Source organism: Ascaphus truei, chromosome 2 (assembly GCF_040206685.1).
Source record: "Ascaphus truei isolate aAscTru1 chromosome 2, aAscTru1.hap1, whole genome shotgun sequence".
NCBI classification, from domain to species: domain Eukaryota; kingdom Metazoa; phylum Chordata; class Amphibia; order Anura; family Ascaphidae; genus Ascaphus; species Ascaphus truei.
In genome coordinates, this window is record NC_134484.1 from 53,455,294 (window position 1) to 53,472,570 (window position 17,277).

The window sequence follows — 17,277 nt, forward strand, 5'->3', positions numbered from 1 at the left end:
GGATGTTTAAAGGAGCTGACAGGTGACTAAAACTACTGTACGTATGTACAGTATGTATATATTTATTTGTACAGCACCATCCATGTACATACGTTACACATTACAGCAGTAATACACATGACAAAATAATATGAGACATACTGTAATGGGAATAAGCGCTTGAGTAAAAGTAATAATAATAGCAGGTGCTTGTATAGTGCTGCTAGTTTTTCGTAGCGCTTTACAGAGACATTTTGCAGACACAGTCCCTGCCCTGAAGAGCTTACAATCTATGTTTTTTGGTGCCAGAGGCACAAGGAGATAAAGTGACTTGCCCAAGGTCACAAGGAGCCAACACTGGGAATGTGAACCAGCTTCCCCTGCTTCATCCCAGTGCCAGAGTCAGTGTCTTTACTCACCGAGCCACTCCTTCTCCCTAAACAGGAAATTAAGTTCCTGCCCCAAAGAGCTTACAATCGAAGTGTCAAGTAGGGAGAACTTACAGAAAAATGTGTTTTTTTTTTACTATACATTTTTCCATCATCAATGTGTTGCTTTGAAATGTATCTAAATACTGAGGGTTTTCTTTATGTAAATTGTCATTGATGCTGCACCTACCATGCACAGAGCACATGATCAAAATCGTATTTAACACATAATACTTGGAAAATCATACAAAATATGGATAAATGTATCAAATCCGAAAGTGTAAACTTCCGTTCTATCTTGTGCTATTTAGTAATATCTATCAAGCATCACGTGTGTTTGACTTCATTTGATAAAGACTAGCTTTTAAAATGTGTGACGCCATTAGTTTGCAGTTTAAACGTATGCTTTTAATCAGACACAGAATAGACAGTAATTACAAAGTGACAGCACATTTCCACTGTACTTGATAGTGTAAAGACTGAAAACATTGTTACAGTTTCTAAAACATCATACCGTGTTTGCACTGCAGATTCAGATTCTAGTGATCGACATGTCTATAAGTATACTCATTATGTTGCATCTTAGCTTGTATTGTAAACGGCTTATAAAACAGGGAACTGGATAATGCCACAGCCTGATGCATTACACAGCTTGCACAGTTTATTAGCTAAGGAAGTATAGTACATATGCTTTAAAATAAAGTGATTCTCTGTGCTGATGGGGGAGACTTTAATGCAAAAAAAGATAATGACATACTGGACAGAAGTCTCACTCGAATTAGACAGCAGCAGGGTAAGGCTTTGACGATTGCATTTCTGGAGAAAAAAAAAAAATCAACATTGTAGATCCATTGCAAATTTTAAGTCCCCTGGCCAGGAAATACACTTTCTATCAGGGGTTCATTCAACATTTACTGAAATAGATTATCTTTAGACCTCCCTTTCGCTGTAATCAAAAACAGAAAAATGCAGCACAGAGAACATTTGGTATCAGATCATGCCCCAATTTGGATAGATATAACATGAGGCCGCCACAAATTTAGAGTGCAAAACTGAAGAATGCCAAGTTATTTATGTAATTTAGATAACTTCAAATCTTCCATACTGAATGGCTGATACGATTAGTCTAGAGACAACACAATACACCTAGATAATCTCATTTTATTTTGGAAACAATCTAAGGCTGTTTTAATAGGTAATATTATCTCATACATTGCCAAAAAAATGACACACGAAATTACTGATCTGAACAAGAATTTAACAAAGGCCTATATAATACACTTAAGCATCAAATACTCAAGGTAATAAAGACAAAAACTACAAAATGAAACATGACTGTGAAATGTTTGTATATTACAAAACACGTCACATGCAAAGACATCTGAAATAATATATTTTTTTTAGGAAAGGTAACAAACCTGGTAAACTCTTAGCTAACTTATATAGAGGCAAAAGAGGACACAACAATACACCAATTATCCATAAACACATTGATAGAAGGGTCACAATCCTAAACACTTGGCTGTAATACACCTATACTAGCTCCCATTGGCAGTGGAATTATCCGTTTTTGCAATATAAGAGCAGCTATGGGAGTGGCTAGACACACCTCCTGAAGAAGCGTCATATGATGCGAAACGCGTAGAGGTGACATCATCACGCATCGAGGAGCGGACGTGACGATGGCTGCTCGGTCGATTGCGGTGGTTTTCCCCTGACTTGCATGAAAGCTGGTCCCTGTTTCAACCACACGTAAGCAAATAACATCTAGCTATTTCCCAGGACTTTTTCCATCATTAGATCTATGGGCTTTTGTTGCAGGGATGATCATTAGTGCCTTGTCATTGTGGAATTGTGGATTCATGTGAATCCTTTTTATGTACTTTCTTATTATGTAGTTTTATTTTAATTGGTATAAAGACAATTATTTTTACTAACTGTGTTTTTCCTTTTTGCGCTTTCTTTTTGTTTGCATGTTTCCTATCCACCCCGCTGATCACGGGAGAGTGAAAGCTGCAGAGGGAGAGCACATACTTTGAATCAAGGGGATCTATTGAGACTGCGCGCATCTGCTTTATTCTAATAAAGACAAAAACTACAAAATGAAACATGACTGTGAAATGTTTGTATATTACAAAACAGGTCATATGCATAGACATCTGAAATAATATTTTTTTTTAGGAAAGGTAACAAACCTGGTAAACTCTTAGCTAACTTATATAGAGGCAAAAGAGGACACAACAATATACCAATTATTCATAATCACATTGGTAGAAGGGTCACAATCCTGATCATTAAACACTTTCAGGAATTCTATAATTCTTCATAATAAGGCAGAAGCAGATAATAAAATTAGAGGGCTCTTTATTAAAGCAAGCTAACTTTCCACATCCGTCAAAAAAAAGGAAACATTTCTTTTTTAAACATATTTTCATTCAAGAAAGAAATATATGTGTAGCCGAGTCCCCTACCCTGCTCCGGTGCGGTCACTCAGGAGTTTGGCGCATGTGCAGTGGCTGCCGAAGCGGTGGCAATCTTGGATTGCCTGAAAAGGGCTCTAAAGGACTACAAGTGCCAGAAGCACTTGCGAGAAAACGCGCGAGCGGCCATCTTGAATCAAGGATATCCTCCGCAGGACCCAGAGGGATATCCAGTCTAGCAGGAGCCGGAAGAGAGGACGGATGCATCCAGGGTGCCAGTAAGCCCCTGGACTAGGACAGAACTCTGCCCCTAGGCCCCAGTTAGGCCCTGAGACACCTGAAGAGCAGTATTGTAGGGAATGCCTCAGATAGGGACCCTTCCCATTAGAACCTGTTTGGCTATCCTATGCTGGTGGACAGACTTCCACGTGGTGTACTGCGGCCTGGAACCAGGCCACATGTGGCAGCTCAGGAGAGGACTCCTCCGGCTAGAGCTTGTCACGCAGACTACTCCTCAGCTAAGGCGTGAGGGGATTGTCGGAGGCCCCACTGCATGGGACCGAGCCAATACATGGCTGCAAGCAGCACCTGGGTACTGGAGTACCCAGGCAGGTACCCAATGTGCACCAACATTCACAGGGGTTTGGGCTACCTCAGAATTGGGTGGGATTTGCTGGGATGGACAACAGAGGTTATTGGTGCCACAGCACCGTCAGTACTTTGGGGGAACCACTAAGTGTTGCCGTCACTGCATTATACTGTGTTACGTAGTATTGTGTGTTATATATGTAGTACTGTTACAGTATAGAGCAGTTATATATATATATTGTCTTGTGTTATTGCTTACTGCTGTTGTATTGGCAGTCAATGCTCATCCGGAGGCACTGACGTTGAGGAAGTGCTATAGAAATTGGCTGACAAAATTGCGCAGTCATCCAAGGCCATCACTATCGCAAGCTAAAAGTTTTCTCCGAGGTGAGGCCACACCGCTGGGAGAAAAGGAGTTTGATGAGTGGAGAGACGATGCAGTGCAAGTGCTTCCAGGAAGGACTTGCTCTGACACCGTAAAGAGACAGCGGATCGTGGAGTGTCTGCGACCCCTGGCTGCCAACATAGTGCAGACAGAAAAAGGAGGATGGGGGAGCACAGGTGGAATGGTATACAATCTTAATTCAGGTGTGTAAGACTCTGAACTGCTGGTGTGGGTGATGTGAATCTATAAAAAGTCTCAAACACTCACATGGCCTTGTGCGAATGCGTACGCATCAAGGTATCTTTACGTCCTATGTTCTTTTCTTTAAGGATCTCGTCTGTGCGTTTCTTTCTTCGTTGGTGTTGATTCGCCTGTTTTGTTCTGTAGTACTCCACCTCTGGTCCGGGCTGGTTCTTCTGTTTCTTGTACTTGTCGTTACCCTCGGAATCAAAGAACACAGGTTGAGCAAAAATGAGACAACATGCAATGGGAACAGTCTAACCGGGGGTGATCTATAAGGTATATGATAGATATTCAGTCACTCACACGGACATGTGTGGGTGCACTCTAGGGCTATGGTATCTTTTGGCTTCCAGGATTGATCCCACTGCTCCAAGTTGCAAAACCTGGCTCAGTGGCAAGTGAATGATGGTTGTTGTAATTATAAATATAAAGTATTGTTCGTCACACGGCCAAGTGTGAGTGCACACTTGGAAAGGTATCTTGAGTTGTTCCTGGTGTCCTGTGCTGGAGAGTTTCTAGCCGCTCCTGTCCTGGATTACTTGCTCCCAGGTAGGTAAATGAGGATATAAGCCCAAGGTACCAGGCAGAAACTTTATTGAAGTGATGAATAAATAAACAAATAAAACAATAAAAACAGGGGTATGTAGCAAACCCTCCGCTTGCTCAACTCGTGAGCTGCGGTATGGGAAGGGATGGGAGGCCAGTCTCTGGGATGTTTAGCAGTCTCGTGGTGCTACAGTCGCTCGCTCCGCGTCCGGATGGAGCTCTGTACTTCCCTGTTCCTGCTCCCGACGGTGGCCGCAAAGGATCAGAATAGTGGGGGGATTTTGAGCAACGCGTTTCGCCCTATGGGCTTCCTCAGGCTCCGTAGTTAGGAAGGGTATGGTACGCCGCTCCACTTTTATATGTTGTGGACATCCTAACTACTACGCCCCCCTTAATATAAAACAGCTTGACTTCATTACATAATTAAACATTCTTCATGTGTGATGTGTAGATTGGCCTAATTGGAACTTTCATTAGCTCAGTTCTTGTGTCGCATGGGATTTGTTTTGAGAATGCATTTAAGCAGCCCTCTCATTAGAGTATAGTAATCTCTTGTTGCGTGCCTTCAATTTTACAGTACAGTGACATTAAACAGTTTCAAGAGGATAACATACATCATTATTCCTTGATTCAGAAAAAAGGGAATAATAGAGTAAAAAAAGGGGAATAATAGAGTAAAAAAATAGTGTGAAAAAAAGTTTAAAAACTAATGTCCAAGTCCAGATGTACATCCTGCATAATTGTATATATACATATTAAAATACCTCCTATATATTAATAGTGTATTATATATAAAAAATGGTTTTAGGAACATGTGAAGTAAGTCCTTAGCCTGTAATATAGTTCGTTAGGTTATCCAGATCTGCAAGATGAATCAAAAACATAATTAATACCCTATAGTTGGGTATGGGGTGCATGACTCGTCTGAAATTAATTTCCGATATAAGGTGAATGGGGTGGGAGGGGGGGAAGGGGGGGAGGAGGGGGGTGGGTTTCCATAGTTGTTTCAGCTGCAAGGCCTGCAAACAGGCAGTAAAAGACAAAACCAGTTTTGTATCAAATATCACTAAAGAAAAATTTAATATTAAAAATTTGATTACATGTCGGACGGAGTATGTGGTATACCTGCTGGCATGTCCATGTGGGCTCCAATACGTGGGCCGGACATCTAGGCCCCTAAGGGTCCACGTGTTGGAACACATGGGCAATATACGTAGGCAGGTTATGACCCATAGCGTCTCCAGGCATTTCAGTCTGTCACATGGAGGGAATCCAGAAGGGCTAGTATATCAAGGTATAGAGAAAGTCAAGGCGCATTGGAGAGGTGGAGACCAGCTTAATAAACTAGCACAACGTGAGACCTTCTGGATATATAGACTCCAGACCCTGGTACCCAAGGGCCTCAACATTGACATAGACCTAGGGGCATTTTATTGATTTTATTGACTATAAAATCCTCCACCCCACCCCAGAAAGCTGTTTTAGTAATTCCTCAGTTATATTTTAGATGCACAGCAGGGATGTCCGAACCCTGCCCTCAGCCCTACGTTATCCCGTCCCCATCCCACATAACCCCCCTTCCCCCCCCCCCCCTTCCCCTCTCTTTCCCTCCCCCCCCTCCTCCCTTCCCCCCCTCCCACCCCATTCACCTTATATCGGAAATTAATTTCAGACGAGTCATGCACCCCATACCCAACTATAGGGTATTAATTATGTTTTTGATTCATCTTGCAGATCTGGATAACCTAACGCACTATATTACAGGCTAAGGACTTACTTCACATGTTCCTAAAACCATTTTTTATATATAATACACTATTAATATATAGGAGGTATTTTAATATGTATATATACAATTATGCAGGATGTACATCTGGACTTGGACATTAGTTTTGAAACTTTTTTTCACACTATTTTTTTACTCTATTATTCCCCTTTTTTTACTCTATTATTCCCTTTTTTCTGAATCAAGGAATAATGATGTATGTTATCCTCTTGAAACTGTTTAATGTCACTGTACTGTAAAATTGAAGGCACGCAACAAGAGATTACTATACTCTAATGAGAGGGCTGCTTAAAAGCATTCTCAAAACAAATCCCATGCGACACAAGAACTGAGCTAATGAAAGTTCCAATTAGGCCAATCTACACATCACACATGAAGAATGTTTAATTATGTAATGAAGTCAAGCTGTTTTATATTAAGGGGGGCGTAGTAGTTAGGATGTCCACAACATATAAAAGTGGAGCGACGTACCATACCCTTCCTAACTACGGAGCCTGAGGAAGCCCATAGGGCAAAACGCGTTGCTCAAAATCCCCCCACTATTCTGATCCTTTGCGGCCACCGTCGGGAGCAGGAACAGGGAAGTACAGAGCTCCATCCGGACGCGGAGCGAGCGACTGTAGCACCACGAGACTGCTAAACATCCCAGAGACGGCCTCCCATCCCTTCCCATACCGCAGCTCACGAGTTGAGCAAGCGGAGGATTTGCTACATACCCCTGTTTTTATTGTTTTATTTGTTTATTTATTCATCACTTCAATAAAGTTTCTGCCTGGTACCTTGGGCTTATTTCCTCATTTACCTACCTGGGAGCAAGGAATCCAGGACAGGAGCGGCTAGAAACTCTCCAGGACAGGACACCAGGAACAACTCAAGATACCTTTCCAAGTGTGCACTCACACTTGGCCGTGTGACGAACAATACTTTATATTTATAATTACAACAACCATCATTCACTTGCCACTGAGCCAGGTTTTGCAACTTGGAGCAGTGGGATCAATCCTGGAAGCCAAAAGATACCATAGCCCTAGAGTGCACCCACACATGTCCGTGTGAGTGACTGAATATCTATCATCTACCTTATAGATCACCCCCGGTTAGACTGTTCCCATTGCATGTTGTCCCATTTTTGCTCAACCTGTGTTCTTTGATTCCGAGGGTAACGACAAGTACAAGAAACAGAAGAACCAGCCCGGACGAGAGGTCGAGTACTACAGAACAAAACAGGCGAATCAACACCAACGAAGAAAGAAACGCACAGACGAGATCCTTAAAGAAAAGAACATAGGACGTAAAGATACCTTGATGCGTACGCATTCGCACAAGGCCGTGTGAGTGTTTGAGACTTTTTATAGATTCACATCACCCACACCAGCAGTTCAGAGTCTTACACACCTGAATTCAGATTGTATACCATTCCACCTGTGCTCCCCCATCCCCCTTTTTCTGTCTCCTCTATCTTTGAAGGATCCTGGGTAGAACCTCCTTTGGGGTTTGAGTCGCAGGAGGAACAGCAACAGAGGGACACTTTGCCCACTCCCAAGGTGGATAATACACCCCAATCCAACTCCTATTTAGTTCCAGGTAGCGCCCGGGTTCCTCTGTCCTATTCCTGCCAATATATAATGAGTGTCATGCAGAGGCCGATGCCCAAGCTTTGATCCTGGCCTTGACTAAAGCCTATGGCACAAAAGATGATCCCATTGCTTTTATTTCCCAGTTCCATGTCCTCAAACAGAAAGAGGGGGAAGAATTATCGGAATTCCTCCGACGGCTGCAATTGACGCTGTGGACCCTGATAAACAAGAAAGTAATCCAGGTGGCTGATTTAGATGACTTTTGAACCAAACAATTCCTGTGAGGAGCATCGTTTACATGCACCCTCATCACTAGTATCTGCTGCACTTTCTCTACAGAGAATCTTCCAAATTTTGAAGACCTAATGGATCAAATACAAGATCAAGATGTTATCCTGCAATTCCGGACTCCCAAGACATCTCAGGAATCTTCCAAATGAGAGAGCAAAGGGACTCCATCCAAGAAATCTAGTGGAAAGGAGAATCCCGAGGACAATACCCCCCCAGGGTCCTTCACGATCGACCCCCTCAAAGCCTTGGACCTCGGCCTGGCTCCAACGCGACCCGAAGCCACCACTGCTTCCCTTGCCACAAAGAAGGTCACTTTGCACGGGACTGTCCGAAGTTTGACACATCCCCTCCCCAAGAGCCATGGCCTTCACCGTGTATTCGGCAGAACAGCCGTCCACATCCTCGGATAGTGCCCCTGTGCCTAGCCCCGAAAAGGAGCCACAATCGTATTCCTACAATCGAGTAGGACCTGCGGCCATAGTGCGAGTACTAGTGAAGGGTATCTAATCCTTCCCATTGCTGGACACTGGGTCTCAAGTGACCATCATCTACCAGCCATTTTACGATCTGCACCTCAAGCATCTGTCTATGCAGTCGGCAGAGAAAATTAAGTTATGGGGCCTCAGTAGCGATGGCTACCCCATTGATGACATGATTCAAGAACGGTTGGAAATACTGCAGCTTAAAACTAACAAAACCCACCTCATGGAATTGGAAGCCTTGATACTGTATGTCCCGAGCCCTGGGATCTTTCAAATTCCCCCAACATATTGGGGACCAACGCGGATGTGTTGAGAGCCATGATCCGGGCATTTCTGCAAGAAGCCGGAGAATTACCCATATCACCCTCTGCGAATTAACCCAGTGCTACAGAATCTCTGCCCAAAAAGGGTTTGTAGAATTATTCAACCTTGAGAAGGGGTTGACAAAGATTCCATCTGTGCCGTGATGAAGCCAACTCGTACTTTTCCAAGGATGCCAAGAGAGTGTTCAAGGTAGTGCCAGAAATGAAGGAGTGGAAGTCCTCACTTCCTCGCCAGTTCAAGGTGACCATACAGAACATCTCGCCTCACCCTATACGGTTTGACATTGGGCAAGCGCTGGGTCAAATATGCCCAGTGGTTCAAGTAGAGTCTCTAGCTTGTGAATGCGGCTACTGTCCGGGAAGCCCCTCCCAGATTACAATTTGACTCCGGTGAATTGTCCTTACCACCGGAATGGAAGAAGTGACATTGTGAAAAGTTGGCTGAGCATAAAGAGGTGTTTTCCACCAGTGAAATGGATGTGGGCTGCAGCAACAGTGCTCAAAACACGATCCGACTGAACGATGCCACTCCATTCCGAGAGCATTCCAGATGCATAGTGCCCACAGATGTGGATGATGTGAGGGATGTCCTGAAAGAGATGGAGACGGAGGTCATCGTGACTGACTCTCATAGCCCCTATGCCTCCCCTGTTGTGGTAGTTCGGAAGAAGAATGGATCTGTGCCCTATGTGTGGACTACCGTACCCTGAATTGCCACACTTTCTCAGATCAATATACCCTACTGCGAATTGAAGAGATCATCAGTGCCCTATCTGGCAGTGATGGACCTGAGGTCTGGGGACTACCAGCTACCCATGGGCCCCAAAGACTAGGAGAAGACAGCGTTTGTCTGCCCCCTCTGGTTTTATCAGTTCACCCGGATGCCCCAAGGCATCTATGGGGCACCTGCAACTTGAATCCCGGGGAATGTCTGGTCTATCTGGACGATATCATTGTGTTTGACGGACGTTAGAAGAGCACAAAGAAAGTCTTCTGAAGGTCCTGGATACACTGGGAAAGAGATCCTGAAGTTGTCCCTGGACAAATGTCACTCTTGCCGCATTTCAGTTACCCATGTGGGCCACATCGTGTCCGCAGAAGGGATGGCTACCATTCCCGCTATGGTCGAAGCAGTAGTGAACTGGCCCAGACCAGAGAACGTGATTGAGCTCCGATCATTCCTGAGGTTTTGCGGATACTACCAAAGATTTGTAGAGGGGTACTCCAGCAATGCCAAAGTCCTCAACAACCTGTTGAGAATCTATCCGAAGATCCGAAGCACAAAGCAGCAACCCCCCAAAACCGTGGACTTCCGCCTGACAGAAGGCCTTCACAGAGCTTTAGAAGACTCTCACTGAAGCCCCTGTCTTGACCTATGCAGATCCGGAGCAACCGTACGTCCTGCATGTGGATGCCAGCTTCAACGTATTACATCAGAAACACCATGCCGGTCTACGCCCAGTAGCATATGTGAGTTGCAGGCTGACAGAAAGTGAACAAAACTACCCAGTTCACAAACTGAAATTTCTAGTGCTCAAGTGGGCTGTGGTAGATAAATTACATGATTATCTCTACGGGGTCTCCTTCGAGGTGCAAACTGACAATAATCCGTTGAAATACATCCTGATCTCTGCCAAGTTGGATGCCACCGGCCACAGGTGGTTGTCTGCTCTGTTTAACTATCAGTTTACTCTGAAGTACAAGCCAGGACCCTTGAATATCGGAGCCGATGCTCTGTCCGGTAGGCCTGGACTGAGTTCAACATCGGACGATGGTGAGTGGGAAGAGATTGCTGGACCTGGGATTCAGGCAATGTGCGATAGTGGAGGACAAAGTTGCGATAGTGGAGGACAAAGTTGCTTTCTCTGAACTCCGAGTGGTGTACTCATTGGGATGTCAGTCGAAGGCACTTCATGCAACATACTGCCACCCAGAAGGCATGTCCATCACCCAAGATACCATAATGAGCTGGAAAGACTTAGTGATACACTAGATGTGAGACCCGGTGGCTAAAGTCATATGCCGGGCCATACAAGAACGCAACCCTTCCTTAGTGAAGCGTGCTCCCACCTATACAATCGCCATTATCATGAGGAAATGGAACAAGTCCCACATAGACCATGGCCCTCTCCCGAGTTATCCCCTATCACAACCACCCCGATAGGGACAACTATTCCTGCCCAGAAGGTTGCAGTACCACGTCCTAGTGTACTGGCATGATGATCACAGACATTTGGGAGTGGATAAAATGTTAGGACTTATAAGAGTTCGGTTCTTCTGGCCCAAGATGCAGGAATCAGTGACTCACCATTGTCAGATGTGTCTGCGGTGCAAAAAGTGAAAAACACTGCATACACGTGCTGCCCCAAGGGCCACTTAAAGAGCTCTTGTCCAATGGACTCAGTCTGTATGGATTTCCTCTGCATCGAGGCAGACTCGAAGGGTATCGGGAATGTTCTCGTAGTAACAGACAATTACACCTGATACGCTCAAGCGTTCCCCATCAAGGACCAGAAAGCTCTCACAGTACCCAAAGTACTGTGCAAGAAGTACTTTATCCATTACGGGTTACCTAATCGGATACAATCCGATTAAGGGAGAGACTTCGAGAGCAAGTTGATGAAAGAGCTCCTGATGCTTCTTAACATCGAGAAGTCTCGCAAAACTCCCTTTTTTCCAGAAGGAAATGCCCTTCCGGAAGGCTTGAACTGGAATATACTAGTCATGTTAGGAACACTATGGGACTCTGAGAAAGCCGGTTTGAACAAGCATTTAGAGCCTCTAGTACATGTCTACAATTGCACCAGGCATGAATCCATAGGGTACTCACCCTATTTCATGATGTTCGGTAGAGAGGTTCAACATCCGGCTAAGAGTGTCTACTGACGGGGTACTGAACATGTCTCACTACAAATAAGTGCAAAGACTTCAGGATAACCTCCGAAGAGCATATCAGTTGGCAAAAAGAGCCACTGCCAAGCTGAACGAAAATAACAAGCGGAGGTATGATCATAAGGTACGCTACACAGAATTTTGGCCTAGAGACAAAGTTCTCCTGTGGAATTTAGGCATACCAGAGAAGCACAAGTTAGTTGACTGCTGGTGAGAGGCTCCCTTCGAGGTGGAGTCACAGATGCCTGGCCTCCCTGTATATCGCATCAGAGATTCAGAGGAAGGGTAAAGGTCTGGCATCAGAATCACTTGTTACCTATCCCTCATGTGGTGGTAAGTGAACCTGAACCATCACCAATAATGCCTTGAAGTAAACATGTGAAATTCCGAATGCTGTAATGGAATAAAATCAGGATCTCATTGAAGGAACTTCTTCCACTACAAATGGAGAATTTTGGTCACCACCAGGATAAGTAGTAGGTAATGGGCCTGTCATCCATGTTCCCTCTTCAGCGGCTTCAATAAGCTGACCCCTCGACCCAAGGAGTCTGAGTTTCATTCCTACTAGGGGCTTGAGGCCCCTATTAGGGGGTCAAGGCCTCAAGCCGATGGTAGCCTCTCCACCCAAGAAGACGTCGGTGAAGAGACTCATCGGAGTAAATGAGTGAGACGCCTTCTAACGAGAATGGCCTATGATTTGTTAGGGGCACCTCACTATGAGTCTCAGCACCTGTCTTGGAGCTGGTTTGCCTCTATCATGACTGGGCTTACTGAAATTTTCAATATTGTTTAGTTGTTTAATTGGCCAGAGTTAAGTTGTATGGTGTTATGTATTTTTTATTATATACTGTAAGTGTCTGTATATTGGTTGTTCTCAAGTGGGGACGTTGAATTCTCCATCAGGGGGAGGATGTAGACGAGTCCCAAACCCTGCTCCGGTGCGGGGAACAGGCCGGTTTCTCTGCAGGACCCCGCGCAATCAAGGGGAACAGCGTGGCGCAAGTTCTGTGGCTGCCGAAGCGACGGCCATCTTGGATTGCCTGAAAGGGGCTCTACAGGACTACAAGTCCCAAAGGACTTGCGAGAAAATGCGCGAGTGGCCATCTTGAATCAAGGATATCCTCCGCAGGACCCGGAGGGATATCCAGTCTAGCAGGAGCCGGAAGAGAGGACGGATGCGTCCAGGTGCCGGTAAGCATTTGGGAATCCACTTAACCAAAATATGGATAATTTGTTTACTGCCAATGTCACCCCTGCCCTCGAATAAATAAATTCTGACTTGGCATCCTGGAATGAATTGCCACTAACTTATATAGGCAAATGCAATCTGATAAAAAATGATTGCTTTCCCAATACTACTATAACAAATGTTTAATGCTACCATTTATACATTGAATGTCATGATCATAAATGGTTAAATAAGTAACTTCAGAAATTCATATGCAATGGAAAAAAACCAGAATTCATCTAAAAATTATCCAACACCAAAAGAACTTGGCGTTTACATTTTCCTTATATTAGATCTTTTTAAGATTTGTAAGAAAATGGAAGCTAGATACTTGTACAAATGTAGATACTGATAAGCAATTGGTAGGAGAAATAAACTTAACATACAGTACTTACTACACATGACAATTCCTAAAATACCCAAACATTGTAAGATATGTCCTTTGCTCTTGAACACTTTTAAAGTCTGGCAACAATGTAGATGCATTATACAATCACACAGCTACAGTATACTGTACATCGATTAATCTACCTTTTCTGGGGAATTTAGGCTTCTAATATGGCAGGGCTGAACAATCATTTTACCTTTGGTAACACAAAGGTATCAAAACAATAGAAAATATGATAAATATATTTATGGGAGGGATACACTGCTTCCAGATCTTAAAAGATTCATTTAATACACACTAGATAGCATCAAAATCTTTAGATGCATCTACTGAACATCCTTCTGCTATAAAATATGCTTCCTAAAACTCAAACACTCAGATATAAAGGTTTATACAAAGGAGTGTTTGAGTTTTGGAAAGCATTTGGCTTAGACATTTTTCAGAAATAAATAGAGACCCGTTACCAGGTTTCCAGAGAAGACTAAAAGCCTCTCCTTCATTATCCTTTCATAAATTGGAATACAATATTTTACACTATACTTACATCTCTCCTTCCGCCTGGTTAAAAATGGGTCTCAGTAACTGGTATAAATGTCTAAAATGAAATCAAATACAGCCCGATAATATGGGTAATTTATGGCATTGTACAAAAATACTAACCTTCTGGAATTAAATTATGGATTTAATCGATAAATCCCATGGCAGCTATTTTTGGAATATACACAAATTTGAAGGACGATAATGTACAGTTCCCAAAAATAGTGAAAATACCCCTTTTTGCTGATGTAAAAAACTATGTTATATTACTGAATACACAGCAGTACTTATGCCCTCCTTTTAAAAACTCCAGGAAGATGAGGGAGCGGAGGACTTCAATAACATTATATATGAATAAAAATAAAAACACAAATAGTGTAATATGTCAACAACTCTTGTGTTAAGATGAAGAAAAAACTCCATTGTTTATACTCACATGCCTGTGAGAATATATAGGCAAAATCCAATCTGTGGCACTGCAGACAGGTGTTGTGGAGTGCGTGTGGTTATTTTTGGACCTCGGTCTTCCTCCTGGCCAGGAAAGGGGTTGGAAAGTCCTAGGGCATCGTACGCTTCAGTACGCTTCACAGAGGTCCAGGATGTCTGACTGTCTTGTACAGGGTGCTCCCTCTTGTGCAGACCAGGTGTAGTAAGCTCCCTGGATCAGAGAGCTCTCTGCATTCCAACCCCTTTCCTTGCAAGGAGGAAGATCGGCGTCCGAAGATAACCCACACACTCACCACAACACCTGTCTGCAGTGCCACAGATTGTATTTTGCCTACCGTATATATACTCAAAGGCATATGAGTATAAACATTGGAGGTTTTTCTTCATCTTAACACAAGAGTTGTTGACATATTACACTATTGCTGTTTTTATTTTTATCCACATATAACGTCATTGATGTCCTCCTCTCCCTCATATTCCTGGAGCCGATATACCTGAAGAAACTTGGGAACAGTTTCTTCAATTGAAGGTCGAGTGGAGGTCTTCACTTTATTTGTCACTTTTTTTTTACATCATAGTGTCACGGTATCAGTGTCATATTCACTTTTAATCACGTTAAGTCCTACACTTTTAATTATGTGTCAAGATGTGCACTATTCCCATGCACTAAAAATTAGTGATTTTTCACTTTGATTTTGCCGCTAGAGAGCGCCACACTAAACACTTTTGTCTTGCATCTCCTTTTAAACACTGGCAGGATAAGATGTATTTTAAGTTAAGAACGGGCTGGTTGAACTCAATCAAAGACAATGCAGGGGCTAAATTCTTCAAAAACTGGTATATATATATATATATATATATATATTATATATATATAAACATTGTCTTCAGAATCCCTAGACTTATATATCAAAACATTTTGAACATATATCTTGAGTGTAAGAGAAAAAATGACTAAGAGAACTACTATACCTAATATTTTTAACAACGAGTTTTGTCTGGATGTGGAATCATTGAAAAGCCCCGGAGGAGAAGCTGAACATTTACTCATGCTTTGGCTCATGGTTTTACCAATTATATTGACTGATTAACTTCTATTTTCTTTTACCATGTAATCTTTTTCAACATTGTAATAGTTGAAATATGTTTGGTGCAATTACACTGATTACCAAGTTATTATGAAGTTCCAACTAAACACAGGGAGCTTCAAGGTCTAAAACGTAAAGTGCAAAAGTTCTATCATCTTCGGCTAAGACTTAGGGGCCTATGCAGGAAACTGCGAGAATGGCCATTCGCCAGACTTAGAACTCGCCATGTTTTTTGGTGGATTCCCCTGGCAGTATGCAGGAAGGTGCGCATATCTGTGAGAGGAATCTGGCAGAGAGATGGCGAGACCTGGCAAGAAGGGCTCCGCTGGCGAAATCTGTCAGCAGAGAGTGAGAGCCGCCTCTCTCTGCACAAATCTCGCTGGCAAATAAAAAATGTTTACATAACAATTGGATTAATATTGTAGATGTGTAGGGGGTCTCCGGAGATGAACCGCGTTGGTTTTATGTCCGGGGACCCCCTGCTTCACGAGATACAGGCCCCGTTATGAGGTGCCGGTATCTCCTACGCATGGAGCTAGCCCGATCACGTGACGCGGGACATTTCCATTCATAGGAGATATGGCACCCCATAACGGGGCCTATATCTGAGGAAGCAGGGGGTCCCCGGACATAAAACCGACACGGTTCATGTACGGAGACCCTCTGCACATGTACACTATTAATACAAATACTGTAATGCTGCTTCATTACCTTAGCGTCTATCCGTTAAGGCAGTGAAGGGGTTAAGTCACAGTAACATGTTTATTGGGGACAATTGCCCCCAATAAACATTGCAATACACAACACAATCAGCCTTTGTGCCACCAACAATCCCTAAATACCCCTTCTATACATAACCCATAGTTATTGTTTTAGGCACAGGAATGGTACTATAGGCTGGCGGTGGCCCTCGGGTGTTCCCGCAGGGGTCCCCGCTTGCCTGCAGTATCAAGTCTGTGCCCCAAAAAAATAATTAAAAAACACATAAATACTTTAACATAAATACACCCCCCCACACTCACCCCCGTGAGGCATAACTACCATCACCCCAACACACCGGGAGGCCTAACCTTCGTCTCTTGGGGACAATACCCCCTACCCCCAATACCCACATTCAAAACAATACACACACCCACAATAAACATAACAATTTTTTTATAAACTATACATAACCCACCCACACCATATACCAAATATATTGTGATGTACTTAACGCCTTAATAACAATAACGGTTAATAAGCGCTAAAGTTATTAATGGGTTAAGCCACCCTGCACCCATTCATTTGTAGAGTGGCTTCATCATTCTCTTTATATATATTATATATATATATAATATTTTAAATATATCTTTATAAATATATTTAAAATATAAGTATGATTAAGCAATCTACAAAGAAATGGGAAAGGATATGGATGTAGTAATTTAAAACATCCGATCTGTAATTGACAACATCACTGCCAAATTAAAAACAAAGCCAAATGAAAATAAAAACACATCTCATAAGAGAATACTGCAAGCACCTATCAAACCAGTAAAGAGCAAATTGCAATAAAACATACAATTGAACAATATGTACATGATGCAAATAATATTTCCATCATGTACACAATAGCAATAAATGGTCCAAAACAAATACACGATTCAAAG

At 43.0% G+C, this 17,277-nt stretch overlaps 1 protein-coding gene across 6 annotated transcripts in view; it reads left to right on the top strand.

Annotated features, from left to right (window-relative positions):
• The window catches only part of CSMD3 (CUB and Sushi multiple domains 3), a 1,548,521-nt gene that overhangs the window by 1,197,088 nt on the left and 334,156 nt on the right, over window positions 1-17,277 (top strand). The window lies entirely within an intron of this gene.